Genomic DNA, 17,473 nt, shown 5'->3' with positions numbered 1-17,473 from the left:
CTCGGAGGTGGTGTGATGTCTCAGCAATGGAGTTGGCCAAAAGAAAGGTATTGGGGCACAGACAGCACAATGAGAGCAGAGGAGAGCAGAGCAGGGATCACTGAGTGGAGTGGAAAGAGGGACAGGGAGCTTTGGTGTTTCCGGAGTGCATTGTAGTGTCAAGGACAATCGAGAGCCCTGGAAGGGCCTTAAGTGGGAGGGCTGAAATGGGTGTTTGATGGAGTGTGGAAGTGCTTGCAGGGGCCCCAGAGGAAGCACGGGGCACAGGTTAGAACTTTCCAGGAGTTCCCGTTATAGCTCAGAGGAAACGAATTTGAAGAGCATCCATGAGGACGCAGGTTCGATCCTTGGCCTTGCTCAGTGGGATAAGGATCCAGCGTTGCCATGAGCTGTGGTGTAGGTTGAAGATGTGCCTTGGATCTGATGTTGCTGTGGCTGTGGCGTAGGTCAGTGGCTACAGCTCCGACTCAAACCCTACCTGAAGAACCTCCATATGTCATGGGTGTGGCCCTAAAAAGACCAAAACAAAACAAAACAAAACTTTACAATGGACAGAACACCCCTCTTCCGGCCCAGCAAGGAAGGGATAGCCTTTGTGCCCATTTCAGAGAGGGGCAAACTAAGGCCGTCATACATTGAGTGAGAAGCTGAGTGGGAGCTAAAGCCCAGCCAGAGGGGAGGGAGGGGAAGAGGATCAAGGTCCCTCCCATTCCACCCTCCAGGAGGTGTTTGGCTCTCTCCTGGATCTGGAAGAATGGGAGGGAGGTGACGGGGTTGAAGCCACTCCTGGCAGAGGAGATGACCAGACAAAGGTTAGGAGGATGAAAGCTGAACCATCAAGGAACAAAAGGCAGACCAAGTAGCCTTCATGGTGGCCCTTTTTAAGTCCTACTTTCCACACTAGGGAGGAGAGGAATTGGATCTGGGTACAGAATCGACAGGGAGTCCGCTGTGTGCTCTTGGGCTAGTGTCTACCTCTCTCTGGGCCTTGGGGTAATATTTGAGTCTGATCAGGTGGTCCTAAGGTCCTTGACGGAAAAAGAAGACCTTTGTCACCTTTGGCGGGCAAACAAGGAGTCGGCCCGGCTGGTAAGGAGCAACCCCTTCTTGCTTCCAAGCAGTCCAGGCTTGCCTGCGCTCTGAGGACGCCTTTTCTAGGCAGCCTCAGGGCCCGCGGGGCCTCCATCTCCGGCCTGACCTGACCCCAGCTCCCTCTCACCTCCCACTCTGCCTCAGAGAACCGCGCCCAGAAGTTTGTTCAATGAATGAGCGGGGACGGCGCGCACTGCACGGAGGAACTCGGGCGGGGAAGCAGGGAATCTCAGGCTCCGCGGACGAGGAGGGGCAGCGCGCTCGCAGAGTCCGCGGGCCGCCTTCTCCATCGGGCATGGCCGGGACGGAGGCCCGGGAGCTGCAACTATGTTCGGCTCCGCCCTCACCTGCGGGTGAGGGCCGGGCTACGCCCGCCGCCCGCGCCCGCACCCAGGCCGAGCCCCTCCCGCCAACACAGGGTCCCCGCGCCCCACTCCCTTGCGGAGCGGAGAGCGGAGAGGGGAGGGGAGGGGGCTGGGCCCGGGGCTGCTGGCTGGAAACAAAGGAATCCCCTCCCCCTCTGTCGCCCGGGCCCCCTCCTCCCGCCCCTGCCTGCCTCCCTCCAACTCGCTGCTCTCCGGTTCCTCCGCCCGCCGCTGGTCCCGCGCTTCCCCTACCTGCGAGCCGGCGCGCGTGGAGGTAGGCGCGGCGAGCGGACGCTCGGGGCTGGCGTTGAGGGGCCGGTTCGGCTCGGCGCCGGGGGCCCGGGGCGGGAACGCGAAACCGAGAGGCCGACCCCGCCGCGTTCCCAGCCCGGAGCTGCCACTCGGGAAGAGTCGGGGGCGGGAGGAGTTGGGGGAGGGCGCATTTGCACCTCGAAGCTCCCGGGGCGGGGGCCGGGAGCTCAGATCCCGGGCCGGGGGAGGGGCTGGCGCTGGAGGAGGGCCCCGGGCTGAAGAAATAGGATGGGGGGCACAGAGCCGAGGTATGAGCTGAAACGCGGGATACGGGGACGGCGGGGACAGCGTTTTCGTATAGAAATTGAGCTGGAGGTGGCCCTGAGATGGGGCTGAGATTTGGGGTGGTCTGGAACAGACCCAGGACCGAGAGGTCCTGGGACTCACCTGGAGGCCCTCTCCTTGGTCTTCCCAATCCGCCGCCTCCTCCCCCAGCAAGGAGAATTCCAAGGGTAACTTGGAAAATTTACTTGGTGACTGGAGCCTGGATTCTAAAGACTAAGATCCGGAATTCCCTAAAAATTTGGGCAAAACATTGGGCAAAAATGCGTTTCCTAGGAAGGAGGTACACATTTTTCATCCGATTCTTAAAATGAAGAGTTTAAGAACAAAAGGTCTAGACTTTCTGAGCCTCAGTCTCTCTACCTGTCATGGAGGCTGAATTTAAGAATTTCTGCTCCCTAGCTGGAGTCTATATCCCAAGCAAAATTTTCTAGCTTTCCCCAATACTTTCCTGCCTCTGAGAACAGACACCACCAGTGACTCTTAATAAGAGGATTAGTCAGAAGCTTTTTGTTGGACCTGAGGCTGTTAGTCCTCTCAGCAAACTCCCATGCATCTGGCAAAGCCCAATTCAAAAATCCCCTTCCCACTTAGAAATTGTTAGCTTACCTTATTGAATTCCCAGAGCTGATTGTGCTGATCATGCCTCCATCGTAGCACTTCTGTAGCACTTCTAGGAGGTAATAAATAAATAGCAAATAACAACATGAGCTAATATTTATCGGGTGCTTATGTGTTTCATATACATTATCTCATTTAATCACCAAAAAACCCTACAAAGGAGATAACTCTTATAATCTCCCAGTAGGGGTCCCAAGAAAGAGAGACCTGGACTCTATGACACTCCTGAGCCAGACAGAAGGTCTCCAGGAGGGGAGAAGGAAAGGAGCATTCTGCCTGGGAATGGGAGACTTGAAGGCTCAGTAGAAAGGAGCAAATATGAAAAGGGAAGGGGGCAGCAGAGGAAACAGCACAAGCAAAGGCCCAGAGACAGAAGGTTATGGAAAATATGGGACCTGAGCGGGGCTGGAGCTTTGGGGGAGGGGAGAAAGGGAAGGAGGGCAAGAAGGAAGCTAGAGGGATAAGCAGAGGCCAGGAGCACCTGGAGCCCTCAGTAGGCTCCCCCCACCTTGGAGGGGAGCCAGCCTGGTAGGCTCCCAGGAAGAGGAGTCACTCTAGCGGCTGCTCTGTGAGGTCTAGAGCTGGGTCCGAGAAGCAGTGAGGCTCTAAGGCTGGACTAGGGAAACGTGAGGCAGAGGGAAATTTTGGGGATAAGATTCAGGGCGTTCTGGAGTTCCTGTTGTGGCTCAGCAAAAACAAACCCGACTAGTATCCATGAGGATGCGAGTTTGATCCCTGGCCTCGCTCAACAGGTTAAGCATCCGGCGTTGTGGTGAACCGTGGTATAGTTCGCAGACTCAGCTCCGATCTGGCATTGCTGTGGCTGTGGCTGTGGCCAGCTGCTGCAGCTCCAATTTGACACCTAGCCTGAAAACTTCGATGTGCCCCAGGCGTAGCCCTAAAAATCAAAAAAAGAAAAAGAAAAAAAAACTTCAGGGCATCCTGACTAAGGGAGCAGGGTTCCCAGGGCTTGTGAGAAGGGTTAGGAGGGGTGGTGAGGTATGAGGAGAGCCGGCTAGGGAACGAATCCCAAGATCAAGTTGACAGAGATGTGGGAATGCCCAGGGGCTGTCGTGGAGAAGCCAGCTTCTGGGAACACCTCTGTCACCTCTCTCAGGCTCCTTTGCTGAGGTCCATGCTGGTCTGCTCTTCGGCCAACAAGTGTGTCTTACAGGGGCCCTGGGATAGGTACCAGCTGCCCCAGAAGCAGCCCAGTGTACGTATGGAAGGTGAAGAGGGACAGTCCCACACTGGGGACACAGCAGGACCAGTACGTCGACAGCTAAGCCCAGAGGAAGTCCGGTGAATCAGGCAGTGTTTCCTTCTAGAATTCTCCCTCCCTGCTTTCTGGAAGCCAAGGGAGAATCCATAAGGTGCAGTGGGACAGGGGCAGTGTGGAGCTCTTCATTGTCTCAGTAACACATGGCAGGTCTCAGTGACAGCAGGGGTGAGGGCTTTTTGACACCGCAGCCCCTTCACTGCTGTCACACATCTTGCCTGCCAGGGGCATCATTTCCTGCTCATTACTGATGTGATCACTCCATTACATCACACGCTCATGAAGGGACATTTAGGCTGTCAACACCTCCCCCCAGCATCCCAGTGCCACCCCAACACTGTCATAAAGGCAGAGCGTGTCACACAGTCTCCCCATCAATATTGTATGATCGCCAGGTTCCTAGAACAGGTTATTCCTTCAGTGTCACCCACTGCTGTCACCCTCTCATGGTCACCCATCTACAAAATACCTTGATGTTTTCTGGTTTGCTCCACTGCCCATGACATTCATATTGTCTCCTGTCACTTGTATACCTTTACCTGTTTCTGGGACTTGTCACCCACTAACAATTGTACCATCACCCAGAGTGTCAGGATTCTTAAACTGCAAGCAACAGAAATCAGTCTCAGCGGAGAGGGCACGTGCAGAATCCCTGGGAGGCTGGAGAACCAAGCTTGGGGGTTGTGCAGCCGGCAGCGTCATCCCTAAATCACCCACAGCTCTGGTCTCACCAAGACAGCAGCCCTTTCTTCCCCAGCCTCAGATGGTGCTTGATGATCCCAGACACTGGAAACCAGTGCCACCCTCAGCAGAATGGAGTCCAGGGGGCCCCATTTCTGATGCTAGCATCCATCAAAGTTCAGGGCAGAGTCACCTGACTGGAGGATGTGGGGGACGGTATGCTCCCACCTTGCTCCAAGGGGACTGGGAGAATGCATTCTGGTGTCTTGAAGTTTTGCCATGGGATCTGCCTTGGGAAGGGGGCACCTCCCAGGCCTTGGGAAAGGTCACCTGTGTTACCCGATGGCCAAGGAGTTGGCAAAGCTCTTACATGCTGTGTTGTCCCCATTTTGTCATTAGTGATTATTCCTGTCCCACCATCTCCTTCCTGTCACCCATCACCATTGCAGTGACTTAATGTCCTTTCTCACTGCAGCCATCCCCTTGCTGTCCCTTATCACTGTAATATGGCCACCCTACCAACATCACACCAATCCCTAGGGTCTTTTCTTATTACAGTCACCTGTTGCTGTCACACTGTCTCTTCGTTGTCACCTGTTGCTGTCACATTGCCTCCTCCTCATCACCTGTTGCTGTCACACTGTGTCTCCATCACCCCCTGTTCCTCTCCAGCATCACCTGTCCCTGTCACATTGCCACACCATTCACGTCACCCTGAGCGCCCCCATGCTGCTGCCATCCTAGAGGGTCACCATGGGATGTCTGAGTCATTCAAGCTCCACTCTTTCTGCCCCCACCACACACCCTCCCCAACTTTCTGGGCCTGTCCTGGAGTCACCTCTTGCAGACAGAACTCAACTGTTTGTGTCCAGAACCAGAAGACTCCCAAATGCCCATTAGCAAAGCCTGAGGGAGGGACGGAGACAGGGCTGGCAGAGCGCCCCCAGGAGCAGAGGGCTGAGGCTGGGGACAAAGACACATGGCAGGGGGTGGGCTGCAGTCTGTGCTGTGTGAGGCGCACTGGTCCTGCCCAGGCCTGGTGGTCTGGGGACAGAGCTCTCTTTGTCTGAGCACAGGAAGCAGCTGGGCTCCGGGAGGATGGAGCACATGGCTGGGAAGTTTGGCCAGATGCCTGGGAAGGAGGCTGGCGGGGTGGCAGTTCCTGGAGTTCCCGGGAAGGCCCAGAGAAGGTCAGGTGCAAGCCGGCAGGGACAGAGAGAGCAGCTGGACCCTGAGGGATTCCCCATCTGTTTCTCTGGGACGACAGCCTCCCCCTGATAACCATGGAGTTCTCACTGTGTGCTGGACTGGACCCTCACAACAGACCCCTAGTAAGGTTCTGCTCTCCCATTACACAGATGGGAAAACAGAGGCAGAGCCCCCAGGTCACTCACCCTTGTCCCCAGAGCCAGTAAAGAGCACAGGCAGATCTGGCAGATCACAAAACCCTAAACCTGGGCAGAGGGAGACAGTGGAATCCTGCGTCTTTTTTTTTTTTTTGCCACCCCTTGGCATATGGAGTTTCCCAGCCAGGGATGAGATCTGAGCCACAGCTGCAACCTAAGCCACAACTGCAGCAAGGCCAGATCCTTAACCCACTGTGCCAGGCTGGGAATTGAACCTGCATCCCGGCACTCCCAAAACACCACGGATCCTGTTGTGCCACAGCAGGAACACCTATGTCTCTTTGATATGTACACATATACTTTTTTTTCTTTAATAGCAAACACAAATGTTAGTCCCCATGTGTATCGCTCCATCCTTACTTTCTTCCTCTTTCTAAGCATTTCTTTCACTTGGAAACCAAATAAGTGTCTCTGATGATTATCTTTTTTATTTAAATTTTTTTTAATTACACAATGAATTTTTTTACATTTATAGTTGTACAACAATCATCACAACCAAATTTTATAGCATTTCCATCCCAAACCCTCAGCCCATCCCCCCATCCCTCATCCTGTCTTATTTGGAAACCATAAGTTTTTCAAAGTCTATGAGGCAGTATCTGTTCTGCAAAGATCATTGTGTCCTTTTTTTAAGATTCCACACGTAAGCAATAGCATTTGATGTTGGTGGATGATTATCTTTTTAAAAATTTTTATTTTATTTTAGGAACTGGGATAAAATTTATTTTTTATTTTTAAAGAAATGTTAACTTATTTTGGAGTTCCCTGGTGGCTTAGCAAGTTAAGGATCTGGCATTGTCACTGCTGTGGCTTGGGTCGCTGCTGTGCTGTGTGTTCGATCCCTGGCCCAGGAACTTCTGCATACCATGGGCGCAGACAAAAAAAAAAAAAATTTTTTTTAACTTTTCTTGAATTTATTTACTTATTTATTTATTTTTTTTTTGACTGTGCCCAAGGCATGAGGAAGTTTCTGGGCCAGGGATTGAACACGCACCATAGCAGTGACCCAAGCCGCTGCAGTGACAATGCTGGGTCCTTAACCTGCTGCACCATGAGGGAAATCCTAGTTTCAAGATATTTTCATTACCCTGAAATGAAATCATATTCCCATAATCCCCTCCCCCGACAACCAAAAAATTGATTTTTCTGTCTCCATGGTTTTGCCTATTCTGGACTTTGCATATTGGTGGGATCACACAATATGTAGCCTTTTAATCCATCTTCTTTTTAATGATTTTGAGGTTCATCCACATTGTAGCATGTATGGGAACTGCCTTCCTTTGAGGGCTGTGTAATATTATTACATTGTGTGGACGGACCACAGTTTGTGTATCCATACGTCAGCTGACACACACTGGGTTGTTTCCACCTTTTGGCTCTTGTGAATAGTTTCTTATGAATGTACTTACTCTTTGCGATTCTTTTTTTTTTTTTTTTTTTCCTTTTTAGGGCCACACCTGCTGCATATGGAAATTCCCAGGCTAGGGGTCAAATTGGAGCTGCAGCTGCTGGCCTACACCACAGCCATGGCAACATGGGATCCTTAACCCACTGAGCCTGGCTAGGGACGGAACCTGCACCACAGCCATGACCTGAGCCACAGCAGTGACAACATCGGATCCTTTCACCACTAGGCACCAGGGAACTCCTCTGTCCACTTCTTAAGACATTTTGGGACCATTTATGTGTCAGTTTGGAGATAACTTACTCCTTTTTTATGCCTACAGAGGACACTTGGGTGGGCTGAACTGTAATTCCTTTATCTGGTCACCTGCTAATGGACCTACAGGCATTGGACCTTTTGTCATTTCAGATGGTGTTCCCAAGATAGCCTAGCACAGGTGTCCACCCACCCTAGCTATCACGCAGGGTTTTAGAAATCTTTTTGTTGGGAAGAATGTCAAACATATGGAAAAATAGAGAGAATATATAAGCAGTGTGGTGAGCCTCCATGGCTCCATCGTTCAGCTTCTATAATCATCAGTGTATGGCCACCCTCGTCACCTCCCACCCAACCAGTCTGTCCGACAAAGGAACAAGGGACAGAGTGGAGAGGCATGGGTGATGACAGCTCCCAGCAGGACCAGCCACTGGAGAGCAGGAACCCAAGATGCACAGAGGACAGCTGTCCCCTGTGACCCCTGCAAAACCAGAGTGATGGGGAGGATGGGAACAATACATCCACAAGAGCACAGCAGGGAGCCCTGGGGGGAGCATCAAGATCTGTCCAGGGGGAGTTCCTGTTGTGGCTCAGAGGGTTAAAAACCTGACGTAGTGTCCATGAGGATACAGGTTCGATTCCTGGCATGGCTCAGAGGGTTAAGGATCCGGCATTGCTGAAAGCGGCAGTGTAGGTTGAAGATGCAGCTTGGACCCTGTGTTGCTGTGGCTGTGGCGTAGGTTGGCAGCTGCAGGTCTGACTTGACCCCTAGCCCGGGAGCTTCCATATGCCGCAGGTGTGGCCATGAAAAAAAAAAAAAAAAAAAGGAGCTCCTATCGTGGTGCAGTAGTTAACGAATCCGACTAGGAACCATGAGGTTGTGCATTCGGTCCCGGGCCTCGCTCAGTGGGTTAAGGATCCGGTGTTGCCGTGAGCTGTGGTGTAGGTCGCAGACGTGGCTTGGATCCCGCATTGCTGTGGCTGTGACATAGGCCAGCGGCTACAGCTCTGATTAGACCCCTAGCCTGGGAACCTCCATATGCTGTGGGAGCGGCCCTAGAAAAGGCAAAAAAGACACACACACACACACACACACAAAAGCAAGAGGGCGTCCAAGGAGAGTGGTCTCATCTGGAACCACCAGAAGCCAGAGGATGACAAAGAACCAACCACTCTGTGCTTTTGAGATGCTTTTGAGCTGTGACCCACTAAGATGACTGCTACCAAAAATAAAAATAAAATAAAATAAAATAAAAAAGGAAAATAGCCAGGGTGGGTGGGGATGAGGAGAAATCGGCACCCTTGTGCATGATGGTGAGAATGCAAAATGCTGTAGCCGCAGTGGAGAGCAGTATGGTGGGTCCACAAAAAGTTAAACAGGAGTGTTCCCTGGGGGTCTATGGGGTTAGGGATCTAGCATTGTCACTGCTGTGGCTCAGGTTCGATCCCTGGCCAGCGAACATCAGCATGACTCAGCCAAAACAACAAAAAATGTTAACATAGAACTGCCCCATGATCCTGTAATTCTTCTTCAGGGTACCTACTCAAAAGAACTGATTCAGCCCCAAGTTGGGAACTTACATATACTGCAGGTGCGGCCCTAAAAATGAAAATGAAAGAAGAGAAATCAGGATCTGGAAAAGATGTCTGCACACTCCTATTCATAGAATTATAGGAGTTCCCTTCCTGGCTCAGCAGTTAACCAACCTGACTAGGATCCATGAGGATGTGGGTTTGATCCCTGGCCTCGCTCAGTAGGTTAAGGATCTGGCATTGCCATGAGCTGTGGTGTAGGTTGCAGACATGGCTTGGATCCTGTGTTGCTGTGGCTGAGGCGTAGGCTGGCAGCTGTAGCTCCCAATTGACCCCTAGTCTGGGAAACTCCATATGCCACGAGTGCAGTCCTAAAAAGAAAAATAAATGATCCATAGAATTATGGTTCATAATAGCCAAAAGGTGAACTCAATCTGCCTTTCCAATGACAGTTGCCTCCAGAGCTATTGTCCTTTATCATACCTGAATAATGATAAAGTCTAGATTTTCAAATGGATACAAGAAATGTAGTCCATCCATACAATGCAGGAGGATGCAGCCTTATTTGTGTTCAAGAACAAAGAAATATTTATGTGATTATTACAAAACTACCCTTCAGAAAGGTCTTGTGTTAGTTTCCTAGGGCCACCATAACAAAGTACCATAAACCAGGTGACTTAGAAGGACTGTAATTTATCATCTCCTAGTTCTGGAGGCAGCAAGTTGGGTTTCTGCTGAGGACCAAGAGGCAAGGGTCTGTTCCAGCCCTCACTCTAGCATCTGGTGGCCTCTGACCTTCCTTGGCTCATAGATGGCTGTCTTCTCCCTTTGTATCTCTACATCATCTTCCCTGTGTGTGTCTGTCTCTGTATTAAGCCTGTCTTTTTTTTCCATCTTTTTAGGGCTGCGCCCATGGCATATGGACGTTCCCAGGCTAGGGATGGAATGGGAGCTGTGTCTGTGGCCTGCACCACAGCTCACAGCAACACTGGATCCTTAACCCACTGAGCGAGGCCAGGAATCAAACCTGAATCCCCATGGATCCTAGTCGGGTTCGCTCACCACTGAGCCACAACAGGAACTCCTGTTGTCTGTGTTTCAAATGCTTTGATACCTGAGTCCCTCCCTCTGGTGGGACTGCTCTTCCCAGGACTACCTAATTCCTGGGTTTGCCTGCCAGGGCACATGCAAACCAACCAAGCCTGAGCCCATACCCTCATCCACCTCCTTTATCAGGATCTCCCACCCTAATCACCTCAGGGCCAAGTGCCAGACACCTAGAGCCTGTCCCACACCCAGAGATTGGAAGAGATATTTGCACACCCCTGTTCATAGAATTAAGATTAACAATAGCCGAAAGGTGGATTCAATCCAAGTGTCCATTGATGGATGAATTAGTCAAGCGGGCCCGTCCCATGTCTGCTTACTCTGCATTATCTGGCCTTTTCCTTGGAAACCACAATAAAGACTTTTTCCCATTTTCCTCCCAGCTCCCTTGGCCACTTAAACAATCCTGATGCTTCCCCCTGTGGCCCTGCCGAGCTCGATGTGACCACTCCATCTAGGAACTGTGAGTAACAATCTGCCTTTCCAATGACAGTTGCCTCCAGAGCTATTGTCCTTTATCATACCTGAATACTGATAAAGTCTAGATTTTCAAACAGTCTCTGTATCCTAGTTCCTCTTTGTATAAAGATACCAGTCATATGGGAAGTTCCCTGGTGGCCGAGCAGTTAAAGACCTCATGTTGTCACTGCTATGGCCTGGGGTTGTCCTCTAATCTGGGAACTTCCACATGCTGCTGGCATGACCCCCCTCCCGCCAAAAAAAAGACCATTCATATCAGATTAGGACCCACTCTAATGACTTCATTTTTTTTCTCTTTTTGGCTGTGCCTGTGACATGAGGAAGTTCCCAAGTCCAGAATCGAACCTGTGCCACAGCAGAGACCTGAGCCATAGCAGTGACAATGCTGGATCCTTAACCCGCTGAGGCACCAGGGAACTCCTACACTGTATACTTTAAATAGATACAGTTACATTTGTCAATTATTCCTTAATAAAGTGGAAAAAAATTAAGAATTTAAATAACGAGGAAGTTCCCGTGTGGTACAGCGGCTTAAGGATCTGTCATTGCCACAGCTGTGCAGCAGTTTGCCACTGTGGCACATTGTTTGATCCCTGGCAGGAACTTCCATATGCAGTGTGTGTGGCCAAAAAAAAAAAAAAAGAGGAATTTAAATAATGATTAGAATGGTCAGTTTTTTAAATTTATTTCATTGAAACAGTTGATTTTCAATATGGTTTTATTTCTGCTGTATAGCAAAGTGACTCATTCTTTTTCATATTCTTTGCCATTATGGTTTATCACAGGATTTTTTTTTTTAAACAAGTGGCCGCACCTGCGGCATATGGAAGTTCCTGAGCCAGGGGTCGAGCCACAGCCACGGAAGAAGCAACACCGAGTAGTTATGCTGCAAGCCACATGGGAAGTCCTATCGCAGGATATTGAATAGAGTTCCCTGTGTTATATAGTAGGACCTTGTTGTTTATCCATTCTTTTTTTTTTTTTTTCTGTCTTTCTAGGGCCATACCTGAGGCATATGGAGGTTCCCAGGCTAGGGGTCCAATCAGAGCTGTAGCCACCAACCTACACCACAGCCACAGCAATGCAGGATCCTAGCTGTGTCTGTGACCTACACCACAGCTCACGGCAACACCGGATCCTTAACCCACTGAGCGAGGCCAGGGATTGAACCTGTGTCCTCATGGATGCTAGTTGGGTTTGTTAACCACTGAGCCACAACGGGAACTCCAATCCATTCTATACATAATAATCTGCACCTGCTAGTAGGGTGGTAAACTTTATGTTATGTGTACTTTATACTTTTTTTTTTTTTTTACAATATGAAGGCCAGGGAACTATATCCAATCTCTTGTGATAGAACATGGTGGAAGATAATATGAGAAAAAGAGTGTGTATATGTATAACTGGGTCACTTTGCTACAGCAGAAAATTGACACAGCATTGTAAATCAACTATAATAAAAATTTTTTTAAAAAAAATATGGAAGCCACAGTCTCACCACTGAGCTCATCCAAGCCCAGCCCTTTGGCAGAATTCCGTCCCCACATTCAGCCTCTGTCTCTGAAGGGTGGGGCTGGGCGAGCCTGATTCCTCAACCATCGCTGTTCCCCAAGGCAACACAGGACATCATGTCAGTTTCACTGAGGGCTCAGAGTTTTTCTTGATTTTTGTTTTTACTCCCCCCCCCCCCCGCCCCGCCCCCTTTTCTGGGCTGCGCCTGCAGCATGTGGAAGTTCCCAGGCCAGGGATCGAACCTGTGCCACAGCAGTGATAACACCATATCCTTAACCGGCTGAGTCACCAGGGAACTCCTTGTTTTCTCTCTTGATGGAGAGAAGAAGCTGAATGTTTAAGCAGCTATGGACGAATAGGTGTTGGCTGCCATGTCACTTCCCAAGTCATTTGTTTCCCGGACCTCTGACAGTTCTCTCACGTGTCTAAAGTTACAGGCCTCTCTCTGTCACAGGGGAGGGGAGACAGTTGGAGCAGCAGGTTTGGTTGTGCCTGGAACATGGGGCTTTGAACTCAAGGGGACAGTCATGCTACATCAGATACCTTCTGCCTGCTGATGTGTTAGAAACTTCCCCTCAGTTTGAGCTTCCTATGGCCACCGTCACAAATTACCCCAAACTTGATAGCTTAAAAAACAAAAATGTGGAGTTTCTGTTGTGGCTCAGTTGTACGAACCCAACTAGTATTCATGAGGATTTGGATTCCATCCCTGGCCTCGCTCAGTGGGTTAAGGATTCAGCATGGCTGTGAGCCATGGAGTAGGTCATGCAGCTCGAATCCTGCGTTGCTGTGGCTGTGGTGTGTGCCTGCAGTTACAGCTCCAATTTGATCCCTAGCCTGGGAACTTCCATATACCTCAGGTGTGGCCCTAAAAAGCAAACAAACAAAAAACAGACCAAAAATGTAACGCTTGCTTCGGCAACATTTATACTAAAATTGGAACCACACAGAAAATATTAGCACGCCTTTGCACAAAGATGACACGCAAATTCATGAAGTGTTCCATATTTTTGTATATATGTATGACTGGGTCACTTTGGTGTACAGCAGAAATTGGCACAACATTATAAACTAGTTCTCCTTTTTTTCCTTCTTAGGGCAGCACCTGCAGAATATGAAAGTTCCCAGGCTAGGGGTTGAATTGGAGCTCTAGCTGCTGACCTATGCCACAGCCACAGCAACACCAGATCTGAGCCTCGTCTGTGACCTGCACTACAGCTCATGGCAATGCCAGATCCTTAACCCACTGAGCAAGGCCTGGGATTGAACCCACATCCTCATGGATACTAGTCGGGTTCATAACCAGTGAGCCACAATGGGAACTCCTGTTCTTGATGTTTTATTATTTTTTAAAATTTCTTCTTATTATTTTTTTGTCTTTTTTTCTTTTGAGGGCAGCACCCACGGCATATGGAGGTTCCCAGGCTAGGGGTTGAATCGGAGATGTTGCTACTTGTCTATGACACAGCCACAGCAACAGCAACATGGGATCTGAGCCACGTCTGCGACCTACACCACAGCTCACAGCAATGCCAGATCCTTAACCCACTGAGCGAGGCCAGGGATCAAACCCCCAACCTCATGATTCCCAGTCAGATTCATTTCTGCTTCGCCACAATGGGAACTCCAGTTCTTGCTATTTTATTTATTTATTTATTTGTTGTTTGTTTGTTTATTTATTTATTTATTTATTGTCTTTTGTCTTTTTATGCCACACCCTCGGCACATGGATGTTCCCAGGCTAGGGGTCTAATTGGAGTTGGATTCATTTCCACTGTGCCATGACGGGAACTCCTATTCTTGCTATTTTAAAATCGGCGTGGAAGAGTTCCTGTTGTGGCTCACCAGGTTAAGAACCTGACTAGTATCCATAAGGATGCAGGTCCCATCCCTGGCCTTACTCAGTGGGTTAAGGATCTGGCATTGCCATGAGCTGTAGTGTATGTAGTTCACAGATATGGCCCAGATCCAGCATCGATGTAGCTGTGGCATAGGTTGGTAGCTGCAGCTCCAATTTGACCCATAGCCTGGCCTTCCATGTGCCACAGATTCGGCCCTAAAAAGACAAAATAAATAAAATAAAATCAGTGGGGAGCCATCAAGGGCTTTTATGCAGGGGTGCTTGTAAGCGGGTTCTGCAAAGATTGGGGCCACTGGGTTAGGCGTGGATTCATCCTGCTGGGAAAGGAAGGACGTGGGTATCCACCCTGAGCCCTACTGTCTGTACCCACCTCTCTGGGTGGGTACCTGCCTAGCCTGTCTACAGATGGGCCCATCCATGCCCCCAGCTGCTGTCAGAGTCTCTTCTTGCAACCTCCTGCCCTGCCCTCCAAACCTCAAGGACCCCATTAGTTCAGTGGACATCTTTTAAGCATCCCCTGTGTACCAGGAGCTTTATGTTTGTTATCACATTGATTCCCCCAATAATCCTGCCAGGAAAGTGTGAAGCCCAAGATCAAATGCAAAGACCGAGGCCCAAGGAGGCAGTTGGTTAAGTGCAAGCTGTTGGTTCCAGAAACTCAAGAGCTGTTGACTTTCAGAAGAGGGTCCTCAGTGAATATTCACTGAATCTATCAAACGTGGGCAAGTCTAGGGAGTTCCCCTCGTGGCGCAGTGGGAACGAATCTAACTAGTATCCATTAGGATGTGGGTTCGATCCCTGGCCTTGCTTAGTGGGTCAGGGATCTGGTGTTGCTGTGAGCTGTGGTGTAGGTTGCAGACATGGCTCGGATCCTACATGGCTGTGGCTGTGGTTGTAGCTCCGATTCAACCCCTAGTCTGGGAACTTCCATATGCTGTAGGTGTGGCCCTAAAAAGCCAAAAAAAAAAAAAGAAAAGAAAAAAATGGTGGGCAAGTCCTGTGTGTGTGTGTGGCTGGTGGGAAGGAGTGGAAGTTGCCTGTGGAGAGGTGAGCTGGACTCAGATTAAGAGGGTCCTTCAAAACTAAACCTGGGTGGGCGGAGTTCCCATCATGGCACAGCGGAAACAAATCCAACTAGGAACCATGAGGTTATGGGTTCAATCCCTGGCCTTGCTCAGTGGGTTAAGGATCCGGCGTTGCCATGAGCTGTGGTATAGATTGCAGACGAGACTTGGATCCTGCGTTGCTGTGGTTTTGGCGTAGGCCAGCAGCTGTAGCTCTGATTCGACCCCTAGCCTGGGAATCTCCATATGCTGCGAGTGCAACACTAAAAAACAAAACAAAAAAAACCTAAACCTGGGTGTGTGGATATGACCTGGTGGCAGCAGGGAGCCATAGAGGATTCTAGGCAGGGAGCCACATGATCTGATTTATGTTTCAGTTGGACCAAACTGCCAAAAAGGGTGGAGTTAACTGAGTCTACCGCGAGGGGGCACTCAAGTCTTCCTATAGATTATTTTCAGAGCCACACTGTCCACTTGGTGGACACTGGCCATAGGGCGGTGTTGAACACTTGAAACATGGCCAGTCCAAACGGAGAGTTAAGTGTAAATACACACTGGATTCTGAAGATTTCCTAAGAGAAAAAGAATGTCAAATGCATTTTAAAATATCTAAGGCACACTGGGCTAAATACATTCTTAAAATTTTGAACATTTCTCTTTCACTTTTTTGTAGTGTGGTTAAGATCACAAATATAGGTTAAGTTTATATGTCTGCTGAATGGCACAGGTTTACAAAGAGTTACTGTCTTCAACAGTTGTCAGGAGGCGGAGTTCCCGTTGTGGTGCAGTGTTTAACAAATCCGACTAGGAACCATGAGGTTGTGCGTTCAATCCCTGGCCTTGCTCAGTGGGTTAAGGATCCCGCGTTGCCATGAGCTGTGGTGTAGGTCGCAGATGTGGCTCGGATCCCACATTGCTGTGGCTCTGCTGTAGGCTGGCGGCTATAGCTCCAATTAGACCCCTAGCCTGGGAACCTCCATATGTCATGGGAGAGGCCCTGGAAAAGGCAAAAAGACACACACACACACACACAAACAGTTGTCAGGAGGCAAACCACCCTCCCTTCTTCTCTTATTTTCTCTTAGATTGGTCGACCTTCAAGTTACCTGTAGTGTTTCCTACCAGGTTGTTTTTGCTCATTGACTAAAAGTACCTATACATAGATAAGTAGACCAAAAATAAAGAGGGAGGGTTATTGTTTCATAAATACGCAATCTTATTAGCTATCCTTTTTTACCAAAGATATCTTATGGAAACTGCTCAGACCACCTGCTGAGGTCCTAAATTCACTCTTTGTAATTGCTTGATAATCTTCCATGGTGCGAATGAACCATAATTTATTCCTTTAACAGATTTTCCCTCAGCTTACAGGTTTTATTCACTATCAAAAAGAAAAAAAACCTGCAATAACTATTTTTGCAGTTATTGCAATAACTATTGTGTGCTGATGCTTTTATTTCTAAGGGAAAGATTTCTAGGAATGAGCTAGCTGGGTGAAGGGTCTATGTGCTCTTAATTTTAATAGATTTTCTCAGGTCGTAGATATCAATGAGTTGATTCTAAATCTTGTATGGGAAGGCAAAGACCTAGAAGAGCCAATGAAATACTGAAGAAGAACAAATGTCAAAACTTTATATAAAGCGAAAGTAATCAGGGCAGCAGTAGGTTTGGCCAAAGAAGAGACACATCAATCAATGAAACTGAAGAGAGAGCCAGAAATAGACCCAGGCAAATATAGGCAATTGATCTCTGACAAAGGAACACAAACAATCCATCAGAGAAAGAACAGTCTTTTCTATAGATGGTGATGGAATCATTGTATGTCCATATGCAAACCCTGCCACAAACACAGAAAAACCAACCAGATACAGACCTTATGCCTTTCACAAAAAATGAACTCAAGATATATCATAATGAGTTACCTTGAAAAAGCAAATTCGTGGAGACAGAAAGTAGGATAGAGGTTACTAGAGGTTCGGGGGAATGGGGTATGGGAAATTATTATTTAATGGGTACAATTTCTATTTGGGATGATGAAAAGTTCTGGAAATAGTAGTATGATCGAACAACACTGTGAATACAATGCTTCTGAATTGTACACTTAAAATGGTTTAAATGGCACATCGTGTGTTGCATATATTTTCTCTCACACACACACATACACACATCATAGATCTAGATGTTAAATACAAAACTATAAAACTTCTGGAGGGAAACA

At 48.9% G+C, this 17,473-nt stretch overlaps 1 non-coding gene across 1 annotated transcript; it reads left to right on the top strand.

The window, feature by feature from the left end:
- The first annotated feature begins 13,238 nt into the window (after window positions 1–13,238).
- LOC125126657 (U6 spliceosomal RNA) lies at window positions 13,239–13,342 on the top strand. The gene has a single exon (XR_007134751.1). It is a non-coding gene; the product is annotated as a U6 spliceosomal RNA (small nuclear RNA).
- The last annotated feature ends 4,131 nt before the right edge of the window (window positions 13,343–17,473 follow it).

This window comes from Phacochoerus africanus, chromosome 4 (assembly GCF_016906955.1).
Source record: "Phacochoerus africanus isolate WHEZ1 chromosome 4, ROS_Pafr_v1, whole genome shotgun sequence".
NCBI lineage: Eukaryota > Metazoa > Chordata > Mammalia > Artiodactyla > Suidae > Phacochoerus > Phacochoerus africanus.
The sequence above is the reverse complement of the archived record's forward strand: the minus strand, read 5'-3'. Positions and strand labels throughout refer to the sequence as shown.